The 8,962-nt window shown below is 30.5% G+C and overlaps 1 protein-coding gene across 1 annotated transcript in view; it reads left to right on the top strand.

Annotated features, from left to right (window-relative positions):
• Nucleotides 1-1,983: 1,983 nt before the first annotated feature.
• The window catches only part of LOC111711068 (cell surface glycoprotein 1), a gene marked incomplete in the record, with an annotated part of 21,049 nt that continues 14,070 nt past the window's right edge, over nt 1,984-8,962 (top strand). The window contains 1 exon segment of the mRNA XM_023485315.1: nt 1,984-2,064.

The following is an 8,962-nucleotide window of genomic DNA, read 5'->3' as shown; positions in this document are numbered from 1 at the left end:
TTTATTTCTACAGAAATGCAAAAAAGGAAGTTTAGACAAAAGGGAGACAGGAAGGGCAGGAAGTGAAGTAAAGAATTACAGGAAGCATGAGACAAGTCAGGCAGGAAATAGCGAAGAAAGGAACTATAAAAACAAAAACAAAAACATATTCACATCGTCAATGGCATACAAGTTTTCAGAAATACTCTGGGGTTTTGTTTAAATCAGTTTATTCATAATTATATTATTTAGTTATTTACAGTATGATATAAATGTAATAGCGTGCAGTTTAGGACTTTTAATATCTCGAATAAAAAAAGATTATGATTGATACTGCAATAGTGATTGAAATACTTTCTTTGTTGAAAATTAATTATTTTAATTTATGTTTTTGCTATAAAGTAGGCTTTTGGATTTATGCTACAGAGATACTGAAAGAAATTGTCAGAATTTAGACCNGTCACCGCAAACTAGACAGAGCGAGAAGGTCAAATCTATTCTTATCAATAGCTCTTCAACTTCTTCAACATTTTTTTCCAGAAACCATGTTTTTATAAAGTTTAACCCAAAACTCAGAGACATCAAACTAAGTTATAAAATGTCGTTTTCTAAATCTGTTGATGGTGGAATGAGAAAGAGAGAGAGAGAGAATCCTAGAATTTTCCATTTAGCTCTTTCAAACAGCTTTTTATAAATTTGTTTTTATTATTATATTATTATAATATGCTGCTTGTCCATTGAACATGATAATTGTGACATTGAACCTTTTCTATTTCAAGTTGCACTCAAAAGGCTTTTAAAATATGGTCTGTTTTTCACCTTAAAAATGACAAGAATATTGGATAGAAAATTTTAATTGTATTCAATAAATCATAAGATTAAAAAAAGGTAGACTAGAGATTTATAAACTATGAATAAGATTATTTGTAGTATCACGAATGAATGATATTTCAATTAGATTTCATGGCGATGCCTTTATCCCCCTTTTAGTGATTTTAATGTGACTGTTTTTAATCGTTAATGTCTCCAAAAGAGTATACTGAAAACTAGGTTTACAGCCCGTCTATTATATAAATGCTACCCCCAATGTTATACCTTGCTACCCCCCTCTCCCCTCCCCTTATTTAAAAATACAATCGCCCGAGAAATTACATATTCTAGGTTATAGGGTAGGTAAGATAGATCACAAGATGTTATCCAATCATTAAGAAATCACCATAAAAGCTTTTGTTGGTAAGATAAAAAAAAACCTTTTGTCATCTACTTTATCATTGTTCATTGATATGTAAAAAGTTGCTCATGCGTTCTAAAAACAATTTGAAACAATGGTTCAATTATTTCAAAAAATATAATATCAAATATAATAAGAGTCTAAGTATGTCATAAGTAAAATATTATTCAGATAATTAAATCATAAAAATAAAATAACGTTTGTAATTGTTATGAAGAAGAGTCAATTTTGACGCGCAAAATTTAAAAGTTTTGCCGTACAAGAGACATGAATGGATCGGTATTATTATTTTTCTGAGAGGAGGGGGGAATGTCCCTGAATTAAAATTAGTTTCATTATATCATAACTATCAAAACCATTTTTAAGATATTTTATATTTGAATTACCAACAAAATTATATTTAAAACTAACGCCTATGCTATGCAGGCTTTCAAGCATACTCGTCAAAATCTTATAGAAACGCCCCTTCTGATTCGGAAGGTGATTGGATTGGGCGGATATTTTAGCTTTTTATTGTTAATAAGTTATTGGATGGGCCCTCCCATCTTGGGACAAAAATCGTAATAAATCTTATCAGGCCTTATTATCCGGCAAATTGAAAAGAATTTCATATTTTACTATTTCTAAACAAATATTTGATACTTTTCAGAAATGGATTGATTCTATATAATTGAAATTTCCAAGATTTATAAAGAGATTTGTAAAATTCTAAAAATGAAAAAAAATACCTTTTCAGATTTTTTTTGGCTTAGCATGAAACCAATATTAATTTCAGAATGAAAATGAGTATTTTACACTGTTAATTGTTCAAAATAATTATTTTGTTCATAATGTTCATCTATCAAGTTCAACAGGTACGTGTTCAATGTTCTAATTGTTCGGATGTTCAAAAAAACGTGGTTTTTTCTAGTGCCTAAATCATTTTTTTCTGGAATACATTTTTAATTAGAAAGAGAACGTGTTAAATTTTTACTATTAAACTTTTTTATTAAATGAACTTTTTTGATTTTTAAACTTTTCCTATTCAACCTGTAGACAAATTTATTCTATTTACTCTGTAGACAAATTTATCCTATTCACCCTGTAGAAAAATTTATCCTATTCACCTTGTAGACACATTTATCCTATTCTCCCTGTAGACACATTTATCCTATTTACCCTGTAGACACATTTATCCTATTCTCCCTGTAGACACATTTATCCTATTCTCCCTGTAGACACATTTATACTATTTACCCTGTAGACACATTTATCCTATTCATCCTGTAGACAAATTTAACCTATTCACCCTGTAGACACATTTATCCTATTCACCCTGTAGACACATTTATCCTATTCACCCTGTAGACACATTTATCCTATTCACCCTGTAGACACATTTATCCTATTCTCCCTGTAGACACATTTATACTATTTACCCTGTAGACACATTTATCCTATTCATCCTGTAGACAAATTTAACCTATTCACCCTGTAGACACATTTATCCTATTCACCCTTTAGACACATTTATCCTATTCACCCTGTAGACAAATTTGTCCTATTCACCCTGTAGACAAATTTATCCCATTCACCCTGTAGACAAACCTATCCTATCCACCCTTTAGACAAATTTATCCTATTCACCCTGTGGACACATTTATCCTTTTCACCCTGTAGACAAATTTAAGTCGTTGCTCTAAATGCAAATTTGCATAATTAGAGAGCTCATACAAAATGCATAGTAGTTAAAATTTTTAAATTAAATGTTTAAAATAACAAATAGTTTGATTAGGTCGTAAACTCATAGAAATATTACATCGTCCCTCTGACATAAGGGAATGTCTCCGAGAACCTTAAAAAGAATATCATCAACACTTTTATAAAATATAATTTAAAAATGTATTTGATCAACGGACTACAATCCTAATCAGAAAAATTAATTTAGAAATATTTAGACGACTTTACAATCTAATCTTACAAATATGATTGATGAAACGATAATCACAAAAAAACCCTAGTCCTGCCATTTTAAAAATTGTAATCTGCTTTTTTTTGAGCATTTATAATTTCCAGATATATAGATATAAAGTCGTCTGATTAGCTGTCAATTAATTCTGGGTCGTAATGACTGTATAAGGAACAATGGGAAGGATTTGTCAATTTTATATCAAGGAAAGAATTTTTTTAAAGTTTTTGATGGATTTTTTATCTGTCCAGTACAGCCGCGACTGGGAATTTTCAATTTTACAAAGTAAATGATAGATATCTCTATTTTCGACACAGATTTGAATGTTACTGGGCATGGGGTACACTTGGTTTTATGATATTCTTAAAAATATGTTTTAAAGGTACTAAGTGTATTTTCAACTTACCCTCCGTGCAAAGATGTCACTACCCAATTCACAACGGTACCCTTAAACTCTTTATCTGATCAATAATGTGGAAGATACAGTCGGTTTTCTAAGTTTAATAGTGTTTAATTCTGATAGTTTCTGTATGTTTAGCTGCAGTATAAATGCGCAAGTAATTTTAGTTAAGAAACCACAATTGAACATAATCAGTTTTCAAAACTATATAGATTGGTATCTAATTCATACTTTATCAGAAAATGATTTGTAGGGTACCGTTGTAAATCTATGGTTGTGAAGTTGCATGGAGGGTCACTTGAAATTACGCTTACAATTCCTTTTCTTCACCACGTCCATGGTTGGTAATGTAAAATGGCCATCATTCTAAGCTTGATGGTAATGTAACTGCTTATCAATGTTGATTAATTCCGACGTCTTGGTATGAATAACTAGACTTTATCTTCGATATTAACTTTTAATTTTTGCTCTTATANACCAGAACATGAATTACTGAATTATCCGCTCCTGGGATCCGGATCCACAATATTCGGATCAGATTATCAACCCCACCCCCTCCCACACACATCTTAAACATTTAATATTGTGTATAATTAACTGACCAAATGCTGAAGAAATAAGTTTGAGTTTAGGTATTTCAACAAAAATGAAAACGAACTGAGCACACGAATTCCAAAATTTATCTTACTTTACTTTAAAATATTTCAAAACTAGTTCAAAAAGTCAAAGTTAGTAAAATTAAGGGTTTTAGCATCAGGTTGACAAATATACGGATTATTAGAGTTTGTGGAAAGTGTTAATTTTTAAAGTATCTGGAATTCCAGGGTTAGATAAAAATAAATTTAGAACTTAATTCATAATCTCCATCATATATATGTTTATCTTAAATTTCACGTGACTCTCCATGCAAAGATAGCAATGCCCGATTTACAACGCGGTATCCTTGAAAGCTTTTTCTGATGAAGTACGAATTAGATATCAATTTTTTTGTTTCTTTAAACTGTTTATTTTCAATTGCGGCTTCTCTGCGAAAGTGATTTGCGCATTTCTTGCTAATAAGGAGCAATGGAGAAATAAACGCTTACTAAGTTTTTCTAATATTTTCCACATTTTTTTATGAGATTTTATGAGATTAAGGTTTCAAGGGAACCGTCAATTTTTAGTCTGTAGGTTCCTCATTGTTAAGACTTGTTAGGATGGAATGCGTCAGCTAGAAATGTCAACATTCATGTGACACATTTCATCTTGTCTTTGTGTCGTACGCATGTTTAAGCATTCAAGAATACGCAGACAACTAACGGCGTCATCGACCCTTAACATTTACAAGTGTGAATATAAAGTTAGAATATAAAATTTAGACAATTTATTTAACAATTAAACAATTAAAAACATTGTTTAGTTTTCTTTTAAGTAATCTTTGAGTTAAAAAAATTTGTCTTTAAAAAAAATTAATTTGTTCTAATTCATGAAAAAAGAAATCCGCTCCCAATTAAAAACAGAACTCTTCTAAACTTTTGTCAGACCAGCATTAAGGAGGATTTTGTCGTTTGTCGACCGTTGTGACTTTTTATATTTAGGGACATAACTTACTTCTTTAGTCCCTTTTGACTGATTCTGTGTCTGCGGCTTAAATTCTTTAAATTCGACCTCTGGGTTGTCAATCTAAGACAGCATTCTATTTCTATTCCAAACTCTTGATTATAAGATACCATTTATAGATTTTAGAATTTGGGAATCATGGATTGAATTCAATAAGGGAATTTATGACAAGGTGTATAATTGAGAACATTTTTGCACACGTGAACTGGCCCGATCTATACTCCAGTTTTAAAATAAGAATTCAAGCATTTAGTCAATACGCCTGCAGGCAGATTTATTGCAAAAATCATCTTTTTTATAAAGTATTAGTTTGTGAGCAAATTAACGGCCTTACAGCATCCTTAATTACATCTTTGCATTTGGTTCGTAGACACTTTTGATGCTTGAACAATTGAATTTTTATATTCTCAAATATCAAAAGCATTTGCATGTACCTTGTCGCTGCAGCTTTACATTTTATTAATTTCTTTGCCTAGATCTATATTAGCAGTTAAAGAGCGTATGTTGAATAATAAAGACCTTTAAAAACCTTCAGCTCGTCCTTAAAATGGACTATAGACTATAAACGTAATATAAAAAATATCCACTTGAAGAGTGGCATGCCTTATTCACAACCGTACCCTTTTAAATCTTTTAAATAAATATATAGGGGAAGATATCATAGGTTTTCCATTCTTTGACTCTGCTAAAATCCGCAATTAATTCTTATAAAGAAGCCAATGGTCCCATAAAAGCATAGAGTAATAAAACGAAGAGGTGAAGCTTAGCTCAGATGTACACAACCGACCTGTCTATTAATTAATTAATGAGCTAAGCTTCGCCTCTTCGTTTTATTACTCTATGCATACAAGTCTCATCCTTATTCCTTTTGGAAAGAATAAGTAAAGCTGGAAGGATACCGTTGTAAATCCTTTATGCGCTTTTTGAATTTAAAGTACTTAAAGTTACGTTTACAGTACACTCCCTTTAAATATACAATCTCTAGAACTGTTTTCTGTTGGTATGTATATTGTGATGTTTTGTTAATGTGGAATACAACAATTCATTAAACTTTACAAGTATTACATTTTTGCAAATACATTTATTTTTTGCAAACATATTTTGTTTTTGCAAACATAATGATTTTCTAAATATATTTACTTTTTGCAATCTTTTCTTATTGCAAACACATTTATTTTTTGCTTTTTTAGTTGCAAACATATCTATTTTTTAATCTCATTTAGTTTTTGCAAAGATATAAATTTTTGAAACATATTTAGTTTTTGCAAACATATTTAGTTTTTGCAAACATATTTAGTTTTTGCAAACATATTTATGGTTGACTCTACGGATTCCTAATTGTATATTCAAATCAGGATCTGAGGTCGTGACCAATCTTTTAAGGGTTACCCATAAAGGATTATACTATAATGTCGACCTTAAACTAAAATCGTCGATTATTTTTTAGTTGAAATCTAATAAATTTTCTTCATATATCTCTGCATCACAAATCCGCAATCAATTTACAGTTATAAATATTGAATATTGATCAGATACAGCTTGAAAGTTTACCATTGTGAATATGAAACGTTACTTTTCAAAATGTCGGAATACTTGAAATGACATTCGTACACTCTCTTTTTCTGACTTTAATTCCTGGTCTTTATTTTTTGGTCTGTAATTATTTGTTTTTATAAAACCTGGCTCGGCTCCCCTAGCTCCCCCAACTGGAGTCAGATGAGAGCCAATAAAACTCACAAAGAAATAATTCTCAATTTTGTTTTGACAAAAAATTGAATTCAAATTTTTCGAGTCGATATATTAATTTTTCAGTCTTTAAAGTGAATTTTATTACACGTTATCACGTCTTAAAATTTTAAATAATCTTCCCAACTTAACATCAAAATGTTCAAATTTTGGAAAATACATTTAAATGCATTTATACTTTTGAAAAAACGTTAATTAAAAAATAAATGTCTTATTATAGAAAATGTTGAAATTTGTAAACATCCTAGACATTTGAAATAATTTTACTGGGTTCCAAAAATTGTGCATTTGTAAAAATTTTAAAATGAAGAAACGTTTAATTAAAACAATTTATGCCAAGAACAATTTAATTTTTAACCCACGTTTTTTTAAGTAGCAATGTTTTTTTCTTCCTTCCTTCTCTCCCATTGTCGTGGAGATACAGAGTACAAGGTCTTCAAGTCATTAATACCCGCTTTATTGAGAAGACCCTGATGTTAGGTCATGACCCCCCTCCCCCCCCTCCCCAATCATCTTATTTGTAAAAATCTTCTCTCTTAGATTTCTTTCAAAACATAACACACGCACAAATGAAATCAAGGAATTAAGTTTTCGCAACCAACTCTATTTTTCTAATTCTATCTTTACAATTTAAAATTTCAAGAATAGGAATTCTGTTATGTAAGTTTAAATATCGAATGTTTACAACGTCAGGATAAAAAGATATAGAGAAAATTTGAGTTTCTGGCAAAAACTCAATATCTTTGCAACCTGAAGCCGTTAGCGTGCATTATTATAAACTCACAGAACAAATATCCTAAGTTTTAGATATCAAAAGTGTAAACCATCAAGCTGCAAAGATATAGTTTAATGAAAATTAGGAATTTTCTGCACAGAAACCGTCACACTCCTCACACCAGGATTTTTTCTTGAAATAATAAAAATATGATACGCTCATTGCACACATTTTGTTGAAGGACAGGAGAGAAGGTTAAATACTAATATTAGGTGAACTAGAAAATATAAAGAAATTGTCCCTGCTCATTTAAAGATATGAACGGAGATCAATTTGAAATCGTCCAAATACATGAGATCCAAAAGCGAAAGAGAAAAGGCAAATTGAAGTATAAATATTATACCCAACCCCATTGGTTTTCGATTAAACAAATCTACGCCTCCCCCATATCTTTCCCCCCATTTCCTTCCCCCCCCCCCTCTCTTAGAAGGTAGAACACAATTGCACAATCTAATAATCGTGAAATATTGAATACACAAAGAACACACCTCTTTTTAGGAACCAGGGGCTAATTTCAGACCAAATATGAACCCCCTCCCCCCTTCTTTCGTTCATTGTGTTAATCAGTTCTGTAAAATATGGTTTCTTAAAAGAACTGTCGTTATTATGTCTGATTTACAATTCGGTATCCTTATAATCTTTGTCTGAAAGATATCACCGTTTTCCTAGCTTATAAGGTGTTTATTTCTCAATATTATGTCAATTGTTTCTGTACCAGAAATCCTCAAGTCATACCTTTTACATGAGAACCTATAATTGAAAATAATAAAATTTTAAAGTTAAAAACCATGGATATCTCATTCAGTCAATATCATACAAAGTTTTAAATGTTACCGTTGTGAATCGATAAATCCACTCTACGAATGGAGGGTCACTTAAGTAAGACTGCGTACAGTCCCTTTTAGACGATTTAAATTCCTTAACACGTCAAATTATTCTGAAAAGATTTACATGAAAATGTTTTATCCAAGAGAGATGTTATCAATTCATAAAACATGGATCCGATATTAATTCTTGAATAATATTTACATTAATTTGAATAAAATTTTATTACTTTGCATAATTATAGATAATTATGGTCTAGAATACTAGTACATTGAAGAATATTTAAGACTCAAAGATTATGGTCAAAAAAAAAAAAGATGAGTCAAAAAATGCTTTGTCTGTGGATTAGATACCAGTACCACCTAAAACATGTTTTATAGCAATCAACAAAAACAACAAAAAATATTAAAAACCAAAAATCCAGAGGCAACATTTTCTTCACCCCCCCCCCCCCCCCCC

Source organism: Eurytemora carolleeae, unplaced genomic scaffold, assembly GCF_000591075.1.
Source record: "Eurytemora carolleeae unplaced genomic scaffold, Eaff_2.0 scaffold946, whole genome shotgun sequence".
NCBI classification, from domain to species: Eukaryota; Metazoa; Arthropoda; class Copepoda; order Calanoida; family Temoridae; genus Eurytemora; species Eurytemora carolleeae.
The sequence above is the reverse complement of the archived record's forward strand: the minus strand, read 5'-3'. Positions and strand labels throughout refer to the sequence as shown.